Genomic DNA, 20,192 nt, shown 5'->3' on the forward strand with positions numbered 1-20,192 from the left:
AGAGAGAAACTCTTTGTAGTTGTAGTGTATAGTCCTCTTTGTAGCTACCCTATTTACCATTCTCTTGAATTATTAAAAAATAGAATGACTACTTAAACCACATTTTCTGGCCACAAAATGTTATGCTCTGTCTATGTTTTAAAGCAATTTTTCCTCTGTACCTGTTCTGCAATTTTTGTTCTCAATCCATTGGGACAGGAATCATTTATTAACTACCTTGTGTATGTACAGTGCATGGCACAAGGGATTCCCAATCTCAGTTTGGGTTTAGATGATATTTAAACCAATAGAATTAATATCAAGATGCTAATGTAGACTAGAAAGTACATAAACACTATAAGAAGGTAATTACTTTCATGGCATGTTTTCAGCTTGAGGCAGTATCAGCTATGAATTCTCTAAAACAAAAAGTCACCTAATTTAGTTTTACATATTATTGAGCAAAGAGAGGTAAGTCTCAAAAGAAGAGCTTCAGTGAACATGGTTGTAGCCATGTTTCCTCTGCTGCCAACAGCTCGACAAGGCTGGCACCACTCTCTACAGTAATAGAGCAAAAATAGTTCCTGTAGATGTTTTGCTTTCTCTAAGAACTAGCTGCAAGCATAGCAGATAGCGAGGCTGAGAAGCTAGGATGTAAACTAAACATATCTGGTTATAATTTATCTTGTTTTATGTGTTCAAAAATAAAAGAAGTCTAAATGAGATAAACGCTGAACTCATTTACAATTATGTCTCAGTGGGTACTGAATCTGGTCCATAGTGCATAAACACTGGGTAAAATGAGAGAACACAAATTAGTAAATAGTGCACTGCTTAAAGCATCAGAAAACAGTCCTTCCTGAAGACTAATTACAAATTAAAAGATGCCTATCAAATTAACTATGCTTCAGGCAAGCGGAAAATGGAATGGATTATAAATAAAGGAATTAATATTACAGTTTCTTCTCACTTTTTTATTTTAAAGCACTAATTACAAATTATTCTGAAGATAAGACAGCAAAACAGTTGCTGTTTATTGTCCCTCTGCACCAGGGAACAGATAGAGGATAACAGTATTTGCTTACAGAACAGAAAATGTTTCTCTTGAATCATCTCATGTAGCATTAGTTTAGTAACATATACAATTTGGTTTTGAATGATGGTTAATGGAGTTTGGAGTTGCCTGGAGTTTGTTTATAAAAATATTGAAAACCAGAGTTGGAACAGCCTGTTATTGCCTTATGTCAGGAACTGTAGAACTAACTGAGCCTTTTTGAAAGAAATTGTCATCTACAGTCTGCTGCGCCCCTTGCAAACAATCTCTTTGGAAAATTCATAAGGCAATCCTTTACCAGTAAGTCTTCCCTAATATCTGGTATTTTGGTGAAAATTAGTGATTTTTTCTAGATAAACAGGGAGGTTGTTCTCTTCATCTTTCCAACAGTCTTCTATACTTTGAAGACTGGGATCAATCTTTTCTTCTTGAGGGTAAAAAATACATTTTTTTCAGTCTTTGGTAATTCTGAATGTTCTGGCTCCTGCAATTGATCCACAATGACAATGAATTGTAAAGCTGAAAAAAGCATGCTATATTCCACCCACAGACTTCACCAGTGTTGAGTAAGTGGATGGTTTATTGTCTTTGATCTTTATATGGCAGTGTGGTATCTCCTTCTTTCTTATTATTTTTCTTTTTTTTTAAATGACATCATTAATTCTTATTTAGTGTTTTCTGAAGAATTTTCATCATAGCAGTTATTCCTTATCTTACATTTGTAAAAAAGACTAATTCTTATTCTATCATAAAAATTTAATTTGAATGTTTGACACAGTTTGGTCCTCTAAAATATATATTGGCTGCTACTTTTGCCTTGAAGAATAATAATTAAAAAAAAAAAGAGTATTTATCTGGTAATTGAAACCATGACAATTGATCTTTTTTTCCCCTCCTTTCTCCTCTCCTCTTCCATTTGAAACAAACATTACATTTTTCCCCCTGAATTTCAGCTGTCTTCTCTGAGTTCTTAAAAATAACTGCAATAGTTTTGGAAGTCAGCTAAATATGTAGATCCAGCAGAAGTCACAAAACCATTAAATAAATATAGCACTGTTACTTAGAAATCATCTTCCTCTCCCATTTTTCCCAGTGTAAAGTTCTCCTCACCAGGTTGGCCAACCTATTGGCAAAAATGCTTTTCTGCCAGTTTGTCAGGTGGATCCTGCCTCTTTTCCTGGCAGTACTCAATTCTCAGAGAGGGCTGAATGGTCATAAAAATCAAATCCCTGTTATCAACATCAGCTTGGAACCAGTTGTTGACTCATAGCATCCAACCACCACTCCTCAAGCCCCTCCACTCACTAGCAGGATCAAAGAGAAAACGACTTGGGCCCCCATGCTGTCAACTCTCAATCGTAGACCTAGGTAGTCACAATTGATACTTTCCAGAAATTCACTTTGAAAAATCCATCTATATTTTTAAAAATTCACCTATATTTCAACAGTTTTACGTTGATGGAGGTAGCCATAATTAAACCATCCTTCTGGGAGTCACAAAAAAAGCCTTCATTTGCTACGGAGTACCTCCAAGCCATCACTTGGTGAGGGGGTGGAAATAAATAAATAGAGGAATGATTAGAGAGCTACTAAAAACAACAGCAGAAACCAAGGCTCCATGTTAAGAATTAACGTAGAAATATGTTCAGTGTTCAGCTTCTGCAAAGAGTGTGCCATTCTAGCTAGAGCTGTGCAAATAAAAAAGCTGTCCTCAGCACAAAAGGAGCAATAGCTGAGTAGATTCATTTTCACATTCTGTGTGCTGCAATATCTGCAAGAACAAGACAGTGAAATATTATTATAGGAAACAAATGAGAACCATCCCACTATAACCCCCATTAAAATCAGATCTTTTTTTTCCAGGAGACAGAGAGTTCAATCAGCCATTGCAGTTTAAACACAATCCACATTATGTCTTGCCTCTACCTATGTAATAAAAATGTGGTAAAAGTGCTACGGGCAGTAGGCATCTGTTAGAAAAATGAGCAATATAAGCACACACATGTCATGCCATCAGCCAGAGAAAGAAAATATTTGAAGTAACCATAGATCCTTTAGGGACTATAGGCCTGATTATCTACTACCTCAAAACTTAGAAAAATGTTACTGACAATGAAAGATGCTCCTGTTCAAATGGGATAGCATTTTATGGCTGCTCAGTGGATAGCAAAGAGGCAAAGAAAAATTTATAAACTCTTATTATTGAGAAGATACTGCACAGAAAAAAAACAAGTAATATTTAATCTTAGAACACACATCTGATCCTTAGTTTTCTGTCTTTTTTTGTATGTGATTCCCCTCCCACCAAAGACTGACATTTTCTGACTTCAGGAATAAAGCTGTAAGCAACAGCAATCTGCCCTACTGAGCAGTTTTCACTCTTGACTTCCCCACTTAAAGGTGGAATTTCTATAATTTTAGACATTCTGGAGCTGGAATGTGCTCACAGCTCTGCCTGTATTCAGTGGGAAGAGATAGGTACCATTAATGCCATTTACCCCATCATAAAATAGACTTACTGAAATAAGAAATATTGTTCTCTGAAGTTTCAGCCTTTTTTTCCACTAACAGAAGAGGAAACATAGAGAACCAACATTGATTAAGCAATGGACTTTTACCTAAATACGGTTAAATGTGTCTCACTGTAAATGGCCAACTCTTCTTTTGCATTCACTTAAATGTAAGTACAGAAGGACCTTGGATATGGATGTGTGAGTGGCTCCTGACAGCACAAGCTGCACAAAGAACAACCCTTAGATCTTGAATTTCTATTTGTTCAAGTCCAGCCTTTAAAATTTGCTTATCCTTCTCTCCTTTCTCATTTTTCTAATCTATGAAAATGTGTTGTTTCTGTTGGCCCCTCTATACTCTAATGGCAGCAGAATTATATATTGGTGTAGTGTAAAGAATAGTTATTTTTTTTCATCAAGTGTTGATAAGTTACCATGCCAAATGCAAAGCAAATATCTCTAGAGGTAAAGGACACTGTGTGCAAAATGGAAATCTTCCTCAAATTGTTTCTTTAGTTAAATTTATAACCAGCAAGAAGATGATTATGCTTGGTTTCACGTTTCCTTAATATAAATGCCTATCCATAGTCACAGGACCAATCCATAAAAAAAATCATTCTCTTAAACCACAAAATTATTAAACACTTAAAAACAGACATGGTGCTATCCCATGCCTTAAATGATGTACACTCATAAAGCACCAGTGCTTTCTAATTTCAAAATTACTAAATGGAAAATTAATCCTTAAAAAACTGGGCCAGATCTTCAACCTATTGAAAATGGGTAAAGTTTCATTGCAGGCAACAGGAGCAATGGTATTTTAATCTTCTGAAGATCTGATACCAGTAGTGAGAAACCAGAGTATTTTATCCCCACCACATAGATGTATCTTGTTGAGTTAGTGTAATTACAGACATGCCCTTGTTAATTTCTGTTGTAGCTTTGTGCACACAACAGTGAAACAACCTTAAATAGTCTCTTTATTAGTAAGTAACCTACTAAAACCTCCAGCATTTAAGCTGCCAAATTCTGATAGGTAAGGAAATTAATTTTTCCTTCCTGCAATGCTTTGCTTAGGTGTTGTGTAGATGTTTTCATGTTATTTCACTCTTTGGTAATTAGTTCTCCTAAGTACACTGGGCTCTGTAAAGGCATAGCCTGAGTAATTAAAATAAAGGGCCTCACACTGCAAGTGGTATACTTCAAAACTAGACCACTAGAGATCTGCTGCAGCAATGCCACCAGCCAAAAAGCATTCCAGGTCACACCTAAATCAAACATGGACTGGCCTTCTGTTTATTGACAAAATATTATGTCTACCTTTTAACAACTAATCATACAATATAGCTTCAGGAAGAATTTATATCATATAACAGTGAATATGAATATGAAGATAAACAGTAGGGAAAGTAGGATTTACCACTCTCATTTTTAGTTTACGCCAAATCAGGAAGCATTTTATTGATTTATTAATGACACAAGATTAACCAGCAATCAGGGAACCTTATGTTCAGGATCAATAGCAGCAATAAAACAGATGAAGCACAGCACTGGACACTGGACAAATAAAATAACACCAAGAAGTTTCTAAACACCCTTCTACAACTATTTGCAAGAAGCTCTAACCCCCTTCTACACACTCACATACTCGGTTACGAGCTCGCCCCCTTCCCCAGCCATGGGGGCTACCAACCCTGTGGGAGACGCGGGTGCCCCATCTTCGTGTACCCCCCTTGCTCCCAACACCGCACTGCTGTGCCCACTGGTGCCCCGGGAGGTGCCTCCACACCCCAAGGTGAGGTCCCTGCACGCTGTCCCCACACTACCAGGCTGCTCCCACGGGGAGGTTGTGCCGCCCAGCCTGGGCAGGGCAGGGTGCCTTGGAGACACTGCCGTCAGGGGCAGACACCCCGTGATGGCCACCACTTCCTCTCCACCGCCTGTCCCCATTTTCACAAATGTCTATGCTCTCTTCTTTTCAAGCTGACTGCTTCTTTGTGTTATAATTTTTTTATTTATTTTTTTTAATTTCCTTTGTTACTGTTTAATCCCACTGAAGGTCATCTTCCTCTTCAGGACTATCAGTTTTGGGAAAATGCTGTCTCAGCGTTTTGGGTCTCCCCTTCTCACACACTGTTTACACTTCCATCCTCTTACCAGCTGTTGTTATCCAAGGTGTGTTACCAAGAGGGAGCTGTGCAGGGACCCCCACAATGTTTTCTTCGTACTTCACATCTGTTCACTTACCTTTTTTTTCTTTAATTAGTATATTTCATAGTTTTTTACATTAACATTTTTTTACTTCATACCTGCTCATGGTATAATCTTTTTCTTTTTTCCCTCCACAGTTTTTACTTGTTTAAAATGTCATGTTATCAATAAATGGGTCACATCTTTTCTGGTTTACCATGGATCAGAGATTGTTGCAGACAGGTTTGAGAAAAGTAGATATGTATCTGAAGATGATGAATGACTTCCCATAGTCTGGATCCAGAAGTATAAGAAGGGATAAACCCAAGGAAAAAGGGTACCTAAATATCAAGGGAATCTACTGAATCTTCTAGGGGTGGCACACAGTGTCAAGCTGTAGCAGCCAGATATTTATCTATGCTATAATTTTCAAGTACAGAGCTCCAACCTCTAAAGCTTACTGGATGAAAATGTTACATCCTGACACTTCAGTTATTACTTGTACACAATTTTCAAAAGAAAAAAAGTTCTTGTTTTATCTGTTTCATTCATATATATTTTGTATAAAACAGGTTGCAATTTCTGACCTAATCATATCATCTACGTATTTTCTGTTGCATTTTCTGTCTGCTAATACCTTTACCTTCAGGCCATTTTAGTTCCATCAGTGGATTATTTTCTTGCCGTGGTAAAAGGTTGCATTGACAGACTGACAGATTCACAGAAAGAAAGCATCCTTATGACCATCTAGGCTTGCCTGCTGCTTAACACAGGCTGCAGAACTTCACACAGTAACCTATCTATAGAGCACTTCTGTTTCAGCTGTGGCACATTTTAGAAAATTTCCCATCTTGATTTGAAGATTCAAGAGGTGATTATAGATTGCTGCTGACAAGACCTGTAAAACCATAAATCTTTTCCTCTCAAAACTTCCCTGTTATTTTTGTTATATTGCCTACACAACACAGAAATTTTTAGAAACCTTGTATCATAAACCATATTACAAGAAAAAATGTTGAGACAAGTCTAGACAAAAAAACAATTCTGCATTCTATTTTGGCACTTTTTTATGTATTTTGAGAGCAAGATGATGGTCACTTTGGAAGCACCTATGACTGAAATAAGTGATAAAGAGGGAAAATAAAGTCCAGTTTCACAAGGCAAAGTCCTAAATCCTAGTAAAGTCTTACAGGAAATTACACTATTGCTGCCACACATACAACCATATACATATGTAATACATGTGACAGAATTAAACTCTTAGATATTGTGGTGGGTTGACCTTGGCTGGATGTCAGGTGCCCACCAAAGCCACTCTGTCACTCCACTCCTCAGCTGGACAGGGGAGAGAAAATATAACGAAAGGCTCATGGATCGAGATAAGGACAGGGAGAGATCACTCAGCAATTACCATCATGGGCAAAACAGACTCGACTTGGGGAAAATTAATTTAATTTATCACCAATCAAATCAGAGTCCAGCCAGGGTCAATTCACCACAGCATCTCCTGCAAAATATGGTTTTGGCAGTGCTGGAAGGTAAACAGACGAGCTTTCCAACAGAGTGGTGTGTTAATCTGCTACATTATTCACAGTGCACACAGGATTTTGGCAGACTGTATTTTACCCACTTTTATTAGATTTACACATTAAAATGGCTATACGTAAGTGTAATAGTGTGTTAATTCTGGATTATTAGCTTGGGAGAGACATTTGGTGCTGCAGGTAAAGTCTTAAAGATTTGAAAGACTTTAGAGCATCAATTCTTGTAATTTTACAGAGACATTTGAAATAAAACACAGAATAAGGTATTGTTCCTGCAGATATTTTAAAGATCTGAATAATAACAGAAAATCACACGGAGAGGGAAAAACATCTTTCCACAATACATATTTACATGACACAATATGTTATTGTCTTGCTGAGCTGTAGTTGTCACCAGCAGTTTTGCTCTTGACAAAAATGCTTATGGTGATATTCCTAGTGGATTATTTGCCATGGTGATTCATTTTCACTTATTTTGTAAATATACAAAGAAAAATTTTGTGATATATAGCAGTGCAAGTCTTTGCACTGTGGTTTTGTTTTCTGCTCATTTAGAAGTCGCTTATGACTAAAGTTGGAGGTGTATTAAAATGAAAAAGTTTATCTATCTCCTTTATTTGAGTGTAGTTAGATATTTATGCACTTGTTTTATGCATTGTAGTAGGAGGTGTTTTAGGAACCAATCGCCAAAAAGTTCTGTAGCTCTTTGATTATTTTATTTACATAATTTCAGTAAATAATATCAGTTTCTTTTCAGTTTTTGTTTCCACATCAGAATACAACTATTTTCTTTTTTTTATAATTTTGCTTTGAAATTTAGTCCATTGAATTTCAGCACCTTTTTAAAATATTAAGTTCACTCATAGATTAAGATAATTGTCATTTTATTCTTTCATGCTTGTATTCCACACACTCATCTACTCAACCTGCAGATTTTCTCTGGTTTACTTTAGGTTTTTTCTTGTATTTTTCCCTACTTTTTCGGTGTTCTTTCCCTAGCAGTTTTTCACATTTTCTTCTCTCCTTTTTGTGCCTGACAAATTGAAAATTTGTAAGAAATGTAGTGAAGGACAAGTACAATCTAAGAGTTATAACATGGAACTGCAAAAGCTGAAGTATCTGTTTCTTTTTTTCTTGATGATATTCAGATGTTTTCTCCTACTCTAGGCAAGACACAATCTGTGTGTTGATAAACCTATCTACAGAATGAGGATAATAATATTTATCATTTTCATGGATTGCTATCAAGCTGTAATTAGCCCATACAGTTAAGCATTCTAAGAAAAAGCTGCTGGAGTATGAAACTTGGTTTAATGATGTGTGTTAATTCTTATAAGCTATAGCTCAGCAATGATACAATTTAGTAAACTAGATGACTTTGAAAAAAAACCACGCCAAAATCCCTTGATTAACTTGAAACATCAAACTTGAGGTGTCACTTCATTCTTTATCTTTCTTTTTAAAAAACTTGAATGGCTGGAACTTGTTTCTGCCTAGGTATGATCTTTTCACTTGCAAAACTTGCAGCTAAATCAATCGGTTTTCTGTATGTAATGGGCATATAAAACTGTGTGCTCTAAAATGCAAAAGGGCTTCTAAAGACCTCAGAAATACAGATGCTTTATACGTTGCTTTGACTTTTAGAAAGAATGATCCACAGTGATATTTGACCAGCCTTAGAGGGACAACTGATTTTGGTATTTGCATTTGTACAAAATTTACATATTAATTCCTTTAAAAGATTTGAGGAAATCAATTTTGAATTAATCACCATCCTCAAAGACATATGGTATCATTCGTAGTCTCATTTCTTCTGTGTCTAATTCATCTAGAGATATCTGTTCAAGGCCTTGACTTTGCTCTGAGGAGATTCAGGTATCACCACATTCATTTAGTTACTGTATGTTTACATATTTCACATAAATTCTAGTCAGTTCAATTTATCTGGTGTCCATCACATATCTGAGATACTATTGATGATGTGCTCTTAAATTCAGATGATAATGTTCTAATAAATCAATATCATATTTGAAGAAAATTTTAAGTTCCTCATCAAAGAGACCGCTACCCTTGGATATATCTATATATGTCATATACCATGGAAATATTGGAAGATTGAAAGTTCTGGAGTACCTAATTGATGAAAGCTCTTTTGCTGATATGTATCAGGCAGGTTCAAGCAATAAAAGCAGCTATTGAACTTCTTTTTGGTTTCTGTTCCCAATCAAAAAATGCAAGTGCTGCAACATGGAAGAACTTTGCTCACAACCATTTCTGCAACCTTTGCTAAGGAACCAAACTTTCCTCTGCTCCTCATTTATATTTATATGCTTTTGTTTCTGTATAACTACTTGAGTGTGCATTATCGCTACCATGCACTCAATTTATATCTGAAGCGTCCAGAAACAATGGTTCCACAAATCAAGCTTAAGCAGGCTCTGTCTCTGGCTGCTGTTCTACTCCAATACATTCTAAGTGATTAACACCACCTGTGGCACTCCTAATTCACAGCAGCAGACAATTATATCCCTTGGATACCCATTATGGGTAATTATTCCCATGACAGACTATTAGATATGGGTTGTGAACATCTCAGCTGTAAACTTTTTTGGCAATTTTATTTTAATTCTGATATTACCATTGAGAGGCATATTTGGGGAACAAATCAGAGTGTTACATTAATGGTATGCTTACAACAACCAAAAGATTCATTTTTATTGCTGGAGTTGTAGTCAGATTCATTATTTAAATATGTGATTAAAGGAGATTTTACATGTTTGCTATTACAAGATTATTTTATTTCATTCTTTTAGTACAGAGGCAATAGCAGATCCTGCTGATAAAGTGACACTTGAGGCAGTTAGAAACTAATTGTTTTTGTTTTAAAGACTGTCTACTTTTCTTAACAAATCTTTTTTCTTTTTTTCTTTTTTTTTTCCTCCTGTATATACAAGCTTGATCCCTTATAAGCATGTAGGGGAATTCTCAGTGTGAAAAAAGGTTTAACACAAAGATCAAAATTCATAAAACTTTCCTTTTGCTGTTGCTTTAATTTAATTTTAAAGATCCATCTTTTTATGAAATAACAGGATTTAACACACTCAATCATAATCTCTTTGATTTCCTATCACATAAGATAAGGTCTTATGTGGAAAATAAGCATGCTCTGAATCTGAATTAGGATAACTAGTTTCAGACAGGACCAAGTGTACTGAAATCAATGGAAATAAGATAACAAATGTAAATATAAATGAATGAACAATTGATTCTTCTTTGTACATTAATTTTCAAGATGTCCATTTACATAGAAATGCTAATATTGGGTTAAAAAAAGAGAAGGGGAAAAAAGGAATGATTCAGTTTGTTTATGATATTGAAAATAGAACAAAATATAGTTTTCAATATATTAGAAAGAATGAAAAGAAAAAATAACATAGAATTAAAAGGAGAAATATTTATACATGATGTGAATGTAGCAGTTATGGTTTCATTAATAAGGCTGAGTTCAGGTTAGATTTTTCTGTATTGACTTAGCCTCTTTGATAAATATGAACAAAACACTTGATCAGGATCCTCCCTCTAATGCAGGCCATTACTGAATATGTGAAACCCTTAGCTATTAATTATAGCTGATCCTAGGTTGGAGCAGGGGGACAGACTAGGTCAGCTGATAAGACCTCCTGTAGTGGTTCAACCCCAGCCAGCAACTGAGCACCACACAGCCACTCACTGACTTCCCCCCCACCCCACTGGGTGGGGGAAAGAATCGGGGGAAAAAAAAGTAAAACTCATGGGATGAGACAAGAACAGTTTAATAGAACAGAAAGGAAGAAAATAACAACAATAATAATAATAACGATAATAATAACAATAATAACAATAATAAAATGACAACACTAATAAAAGGATTGGAATATACAAGTGATGCACAATGCAATTGCTCACCACTCGCCGACTAATGCCCAGTTAGTTCCCGGGCAGCTATCCCCCACCTAGGTCAACTACCCCCAGTTTATACACTGGGTGTGACGTCACACAGTATGGAATACCCTGTTGGCCAGTTGGGGTCAGGTGTCCTGGCTGTGTCCCCTCCTGACTTCTTGTGCCCCTCCAGCCTTCTTGCTGGCTGGGCATCAGAAGCTGAAAAATCCGTGACTTAGTCTAAACACTACTGAGCAACAACTGAAACCATCAGTGTGTTATCAACATTCTTCTCATACTGAACCCAAAACATAACACTACACCAGCTGCTAGGAAGAAAATTAACTCTATCCCAGCCAAAACCAGGACACCTCCATGTTTCTTTGATGTGATGTATTGAACTTTTAAAATCCTGTAGGCATTTCACAAGTGTTGTTGAAATCTGCAATATGACAGAAAGATATGGTAAGCTACAGCTGCCCTTAGCCCAAGCTCAAGTTCAGCCTTATGCTCTAGCAAAAATCTACCTGACATAGGTAATAGCAAAGTGAGATAATGTTTGCAAAATTCAGAAGAAACAGAACTAACCCAAACCCCGTTACTGTGGACTACGTGTTATGCAAATAATCTAGGCATGATGAACGGGATCTGACTCTGTTGCTCATACAATCTGACTTTACTGCAATTTGTCATGTGCTGGTGGATCTCTCAGAGAGATTGAAGTCACAGAAGCAAATGGGATTTGTACAGAGTCTGTGTCCACTATAGGCTTGTACTGTGTATCGAATAGCGTGGAAATTGGAATCAAAGCTATGACATCTTGCAGCCAACAGTGTGGACATGAATAGATCTCTCAGAGAGTTCCTCCTGACTTTATATTCTTCAGTCAGCAGAAACACAGCATAGCTTCCCTAAAGAGTAACTGGTACCATGCCATAAATTAAGAGTGGGAAACAGTATTACTTTGAAACTGTGTAATTATTCCTGAGATCCTCTAAGCAAAACTTAATTCCTTATCCTCCTTTGAGAGGTAAACTACACCATGGAAAATATTTATGAAATTATCTATCATGCCTGAGGATTGTCCTCAGGTAACTCTCAGGTCAGACAAATTTTTTTAAATAATAAAAACCCACCCAATTTCATGGGGCAGGTTGCCCCCAGGAATTCACTGTATCTATACAAGTATGAAAATAAATGTGCTTAATAGGCAATGTATCAAAACAGGTAGTAGATGTGTTTTAGATGTGTGAAGATGATGCTTTGGTACAGTTTTTTATAGAAATACAAGCATATTTCCTGGAAACAGCTGAGAAATTTATATCTAAATATTTTTCATGAACTGAGGTCTTGTCTCTATTTACTGAAGTGAATAGGATAACTAACAAAACTTCTCTCGGTATCTAAGCCAGAAATCGAACTCATATTTAAGAGAGGTAATGATTCAGGTTGCTTACTGTTAACATTTATGATCTATAATTTCTTTTCCACATTGAAGGAATATAACGAGTAGTTAGTAGGACTGTGTAACAGCTTTTAAAAATATGAATAAGCGTACGCATACTCAACATAAGTGGCAAATATGAAGGATTTCAATTGAAAACTAGTTTATTCTGATCTTGTCCAGTGAGAATAGACCAATTCAAGTGAACAGCTAAAACCAGACTGAAGTTCCTGCAGTACCTGAAAAAGCAGGATTATTTTATTATCTGTGGCCAGGTAAAATAAAAGTGAATATGATTCTATATGCTTGATATTACTTCAAGAAGCACATATCACAAACCTAAATTCTATCACTAAAATTCCCTGAGATTGCTTACACTGAGGGGAATGAGGGGGAGAGAAGCAGGGGGATAAGGAAAAAAACACCACTTTGGAGTAGAAGTTGCTTGGAGTAACTTGATTTTACAAGACAGGTTTCACACTTTAAATGTGAAGGACTTTGCTGAATCTGTGATAGAGACAAAGCAATACCCTTTCTCTTTTTCTTTGGTCAGACATAAAACTTCAGTATTGCTGGTTGAAGTCAGTCAGACTCACGGCAAGAGTTTGGACACTAGTACTCTACAGACTGCTTTTGCTCTTCTCACTTCATCCATCACAGGTCAATTGCTAAATCCTGGCAGCTTATAAGAGCACATCAGGTGTAGAAAGCATTTGCAGAATACTTAATGGCCACATACTAAAGATTTTAAAGTTCAACAGCACCATCAGAACAGTCTGCTGAAGAGCAGTCTTCTTAGAGTAATCTGGAAATTAACATTAAACTCCAAGGACACTCTCTTCTATGTGCATATCAAAGGTACTACAGAGGGCTCAATGTTTACTGCTCAAGCACTGATAGACAGCCCATGGCTTCACTGGCTTTGCTCAGTTTGAAAGCTTATTTCTTACATCTAACTGAAAAAACTACTAGGCTCCATTGTCACCCCTTCCGAAAAAAAAATCTTGTCTTAATTTAGTGAGGTCTAAACTTCTTGATCTGCTAATGAAAGACTGCCTTGCTGGCAACCAAACTGACCTTTCTTACAATTCACTACATTGCTTTCTTCTTTATAGTGTAGTTCATTTGTGTTGGTAACCTTTTTTATTTTCTCTGGAAAGTCGCATTTTTAAGTGATGAACAAATCTTGTGGAGCATGAGTTAACTGTCTTCAGAGTTGTTAGAAGCAGTGCAGGCTCCCTTTCACACTCCTTATTCTATTACTGACAAAAGGTCTTTTAGACTTCAACTCCATTCCAACTGTGTTTATAAAAGAAAGAAACAATGCCATCTGTCAGTCATTTTCTCCAAATGTTGGTATCACTCTCTATTATAAGCAGTATATCTGAAAATAGACCTGCAGAAGGTATTTCTTTTATGTCAGTTACTAAGAAGGAACTATGTAGTAACTTGGAACTGATGTTATTGTCATTTTATTTGTGTTCAGACCACTGGATACCCGAAATAAGTTCTACCAGTGCAACAATAAAGCATTTAAGATATATTTGCACATTTCAAGATTTTTAGACATTTCACTCTACTAACACTAAAAATATTTTTGATGGCTGTATTTTAGCAATGTAATGGCAATATTAAATTTTAAAACTTGGAATAATTTAGAAAACAAAGAACAATTATAACATTTATAAAAAAAGAAACTTGGGGTTTTACACATTTCTCTTTTTAAGAAAGGTAGTTAACTTAAAGCACAGATTCTAATTTTTATTATTTAACTTCATCATATCAAATGACATTTCAGTACTTTCACAATTCACACTGTTTCTATTTATGACATATTCCTTTTCAATTTACCAATTTACTAAACTAGGGAATAGTAGAATCATAGACTCATTTAGGTTGCAAAAGACCTTTAAGATCATCGAGTCCAACTGTCAACCCAACACCACCATGCCCACTAAACCATGTCCTGAAGTGCTTTGTCTACGCGGTTTTTGAACACCTCCAGGGATGGTGACACCACCACTTCCCTGGGCAGCATGTTCCAAAGCCTGACAACCCTTTCAGTAAAGTAATTTTTCCTAATATCCAATCTAAACCTCCCTGGCGCAGTACTTGGATGTAAATCGTGACACATATTTTAAAAATTAAATAGCATTTATGTTAATTCTATTTTGGCAACAATGTCTATTAAGTGTTATAGTCCTTCAGAAGATTCCACTGAAAAGCCTACTTCAAACATTTCAGAAGACAAAAACTAACTTTTTAATAATTTTTGAGCTTGCAAAAAGTGAAAACATTAATAACAATTCCAATGAAACCAAGATTCAGTGGTGGTCTGTATCCATCTTATATATCCTTTTTCCTCCTCCTTTCTATCACCTGGCAAGTTTAGTAAATTCTAGAAAAAAGCATCTCACAGCATTGCAGTGTTTATACACTTCATAATTCATAATGCAAGTTATTAAAGTAAGATCTCTTTTTACAAACTTCTGTGATCACCACAGTTGTGTTACATATTGTTGTTCAATGTGTTCTATAAAATAAAAGAAGCAGAATCTGACCACTAGAAGATAAAAATTGCAAACTCCTGCAAGGGTATCTAATCTATTATCCAGAAGTTTCAGTGTTGCATATTTTTAATTTCATACATATTTCCATAAATAAAGGCTTCATACCTTTATTTAGGTCCTCGAAGATCAGGTTTGAGAGCACCTGAGGAACCTGAACATACACAAGTCCATGGGATCCGATGAGATGCACCCCAGGGTCCCGAGGGAACTGGCTGATGTAGTTGGTAAGCCACTCTCCATCATATTTCAAAAGCTGTGGCAGTCAGGCAAAGTCCTCAGTGACTGAAAAAAGGGAAACATCACACCCATTTTTAAAGAGGGTAAAAAGGAGGACCCTGGGAACTATTGACCTGTTAGCCTCACCTTAGTGCCCAGTAAAATCATGGAACCAACCCTCCTGGAAGACATGTCAAAACATGGAAGACAGGGAGGTGATTTGAGACAGCCAACATGGCTTCACCAAGGGCAAATCATGCCTGACCAACCTAATGGCCTTCTGCAATGGAATGACATCTGTGGACAAAGAACTGATGTCATCTATCTTGACTTCTATAAGGCCTTTGACATGGTCCCCCACAAAATCCTAGTTGCTAAATTGGAGAGATAGAGGTTTGATGGATGGACTATTCGATGGATAAGGAATTGGCTGGATAACTGCATTGAAAGTTGCAGTCAATGTCCAAAGGGAGATCAGTAACTAGTAGTGTCCTTCAGGGATCTGTATTGGGACCGGTACTGTTCAGTATCTTTATCAATGGCATAGATTGAGTGCACCTTCAGCAAGTTCACGGATGACACCATGCTGAGTGGTGAAGTTGATATGCTAGAGGGAAGAGATGCCATGCAGAGGGATCTTGACAGGCTTGAGGAGTGGGCCAATGATCAGAGGGCTGGTACACCTCTCCTATGAAGAAAGGTTGAGAGAGCTGGGGTTGTTCAACCTGGAGAAGAGGAGGCTCCAGGGAGACCTTATTGTGTCTTTTCAATATATAAAGGGGGCTTATAAGAAAGATGGAGAAAGATGGATAAAGACTTTTTTGCAGGGCCTGTAGTGATAGGACAAGGGACAATGCTTTTTAATGAAGAATTTTTTACTCTTAGGGTGGTGAAGTACTGGAACAGGTTGCCCAGAGAAGTTGTGGATGCCCCATCCCTATAAGTGTTCAATGTGAGGTTGGATAGGGCTTTAAACAACCTGATCTAGTGAAAGATGTCCCCACTTATGGCAGGGAGGTTGGACTAGATGATCTTTAATGGTTCCTTCCAACCCAAACCATTCTATCATTCTGTGATCCTATGAGTTGAGAAGTCTTCTTCAGAAGTTTCCTTTGGTCAGTAAGGAACTTGTTTCTGAGACAAGTTATGAGGCATGAGCATGTGCAAAAGCACAGACACCACTAAAGACAGGAGCAACTAGCTTGAGCATCCAGGTAGAGCGCTATCAAAGCAAGCAGTGCTAGGAGTGGCTTTTTACAACCTTTTGTCCTATTGACATTGCTGTACAAATGAAGGGAGATTTATGTGGATGATGACATACCTCTTCTATGTATGTTGTTGGTAATACTCAGTAACATGATTTTTCAATCCTAGTCCAGTCAGTCTGAGATAGTCCTTCAACTGAAGTAGCTTTCAACTAGAGCTCTCCATAAAATGTCTTTTACCTTCTGTTTGCACAGTTCCTGTCACCATAACATGTTAATCCTGAGTGATACAGAAGGGTTTTACTTTCAAATAAACATGCCCATACATTTTCTCTTTTCTTCATTTTGTAAAAATTTTAATGCAGCAGAATGAACCATGCAAGTATTAATAAATCAAATTTATATAAATGTGTCTGCATATGTGTATGTGTATGTATGAAAGTATGCTTATGTTTGTTAAAGGGCAATGCTTAAAGATCCCCACAGATATTATGATAACAATTAATTCAATAACATTCTACTTCACCTTCTTTTTATCTTCAAATGCCCATTTTTGCATTCCCAGTTGCATATCTGTTTATTGCACCATTTTTTACAACTGTACATTTACCTGTACCATAGTAAGAGCCAAGCCTATGCTTTGACTCACAGTTACAAGTTAAAATATAAAACCATAATACCAGAAGTACACTCTAATCAACAGCTACAGATAATGAAGAAAAAAAAAAAACAAACCAAAAACATTTTCAAAGCAGATTTGAAATTGGAAAATCAATAAAACAATGAAAGAAACTGTATTAAAAAGTGCCTTTATGTAGGAAAGATAAATCCCCTACTTCATTCCTGTTGATGCTTTACTATATACCTACAGTATCTACTAGCCATTCCCCAGGACTTATCTATTTCTTTTAAAGAAGGCACACTTTGGGGGTCTTGAATTAATGATTGATGTCTTTGCTCAGTTTTAAGTTTAAAAAAATCTGAAATTAAATATTTATGTATCTATAAACTATGAAATACTAGCAATAAAAACCATCTTGGATCCACTACCTAGAATCTAAAGGCATGCAAGAGTCTTTTAGAAAATATTGAATGCATCTACATATCTTAATTCCTTAGTGGAGGCTGGGGTGGGGACTTTGCTAGAACATGCTAAAATCTGCATTTCTAGATGACGCCCATCAGTGATAGAACCAAAGGTTCCTGGTAAATGGCACACTGACTTATTTCTGTTTCTGTGTAAGTTCAGTTTTAAGTTACCATATCTCTTTCAGTGAGTGATGCTAGAACCATAATATTACAGTTATTTGGCTCAACTGATTGTTAGAATAAAAAGGCCAGGTTTTGATTTTTGGGAGGATTTCTTTCTTGCTGTCAGGAAATCCCTTCCACTAATAAAATTGTTGCAAACACTGAGTCTTCACCTTAGGAGGGGTTAAAGAACATTCCTGGGATTTAAATAACATTATTTAAGTTCCCAGCTCCAAGGTCTTGGGACTTAGCTTAAACTTTCAGAGATAGTTAGTTCCCTTGCTTCTGTGGTTGTGAAGTGGCATTTTCCTACTTCACGGACTGCTGTAGAGAGAAAAATATACTAAATATTACTAGGCTTCTTTTACAAAATTTTCTAATATAGTAACAGGCCCCTAAAATTCATGCAAAGGATGTTAGTTATGAAATGGAAGCCTGAATATTAAGTCTGGATAAAAGGAATGTAATATCCTCAAGCCATGAAATCATGAAGAGGAAAATTGATAGCACCAGGGCAGAGAGTACCTTGTTTCATTTGTCCTCAGAGATACAAGGAAATGCAATGACTGGCCAGCTCACTTTTATATAGACAGTCATCAAGCTGGAAATTCCTGAGAACTTAGGAGTCAATGCTATTCACCCTGACTCCCAGTGAGACTAACAGGAATAAATTTAGCAATTTTTTCCTGTGTTCCTAGAGAATCCTCTTATTAGTGGAAAGATATATTTTGCCTTCTTTATTTCCAATGTATAAAGCAAAGGAGTGAGTGGGAGAACATTATTAAGTGTTATGTGCCACAGAATACAACAGACATGTGGAATTATGGAGGAAAGTGTAGGCAGTTGTTGGTTATGTCAGAGTGGTGGAAAAAAGTGAAAGAAATCTGTTTGAAGATGTGTGATGTGAATAAGGGGAATGGGAGACTAATGATAGGCGAGAGGAGTAAGGAAAGAATGACAGATGATAGTAGCATAGCCACCAGTAGGATTTTATTCTGAAATTCATAATATTCATCGCTTGATTTAAAGAAACCATAGTAATTTCTGATTTTTTCCCTTTAATCTTCAGTTAGATAATTTTTGTATTTATCCAAATGGTTGTCATCACCCATTACAATCATAGTACTGAAAGCAGCAGAATCTTTCTATAAGAAGGCTGCGGTGTCCACTTACATTTTGCAAGTGGAAGTGAGGCTGTCCAGATACTAATCTCATATCCCTTTTAACAGAAAAGGAGCAAGTCTGTCCTAACAGATGACATAATTCCTTTGCCATTTTGTCAGCTAGGCAAGGAATAGAAATATATGGAGATGTCAAGAACTACATGACAGGTACAGCAGGCTGAGTATCGTGGTAAGAAAAAGACAGAAACTCTCTGAAGCGTGCAGGCAGTATTAGAGAGGATGAGGTCTACGGCAGTAGGCCAAGACTGATGGGAGGAAAGTGCCTCTCAGAGATGCACGTAATACACATTTATATCTAAGTAGTATATCTAGCAGAGGAAATATCTGCAAATTACCTAAGAAACCACTGCAGAAAGAAAGACTTTGGAAAAAAAAAAACCATAGAAACAAGGAAAGAAATATGGGAATAGCAATAGGAGGTAAATGAGGAAGATGGATGGGAAGGCTGCCTTCCCTACCCACACACAAAAGGATATACAGCAGCACAGAATAATGTGCCTAAAGAAAAAATAAAAAATTAAAAAGAGCATGGTAATCTCAAAACTGCATATAGGGAGTTCTGAGCCATTTTTGGGTTGGTTGCTTTTTTTTGCTGTTGTTTTGTTTTAACATAAAATATTAGATTTTTAACATGAAGTGTTTACATAAAAAACCAAAACAGCAGGTAGCTTTCTTCAAACAGTTAATAGAAAGAAAAAAAAAGAAAAATATAATACTAGCACTGCCTTTGCAGTTGGAGCTCATTCTTGTACTATAAATTAAGAACAAGAGAAACCTGATCTAGCCATTTGGTCACAGAATATCCTTTAGCAAGACTAGTACTAAAGTGGTAGATCAGGCCGCAGTCCTGTAATTTCTCAGTTTATAAATTAGCCATGGTGGGAAGCTCATAAAAGCTTCATTTAACATGTTATTAAAGCTGTGGAACTTGTCACCTGGATGATAACAAGTCTCATGGATTCAGCAAGCAGTGGAAAGAAAATCTATCCAAGTGGTCAGAGACAAACATTTTGCTTCTAGCTTAGAAAGTACTTATTCCACAGTTGGAAGTTGGAGGATTATTTGGAGAAATATGTTCATATGCTGTTCCTGTCTTTAAAGTTCTGTTTTCTTTTCCAAGTATC

This window comes from Buteo buteo, chromosome 14, assembly GCF_964188355.1.
Source record: "Buteo buteo chromosome 14, bButBut1.hap1.1, whole genome shotgun sequence".
Classification (NCBI taxonomy): Eukaryota; Metazoa; Chordata; class Aves; order Accipitriformes; family Accipitridae; genus Buteo; species Buteo buteo.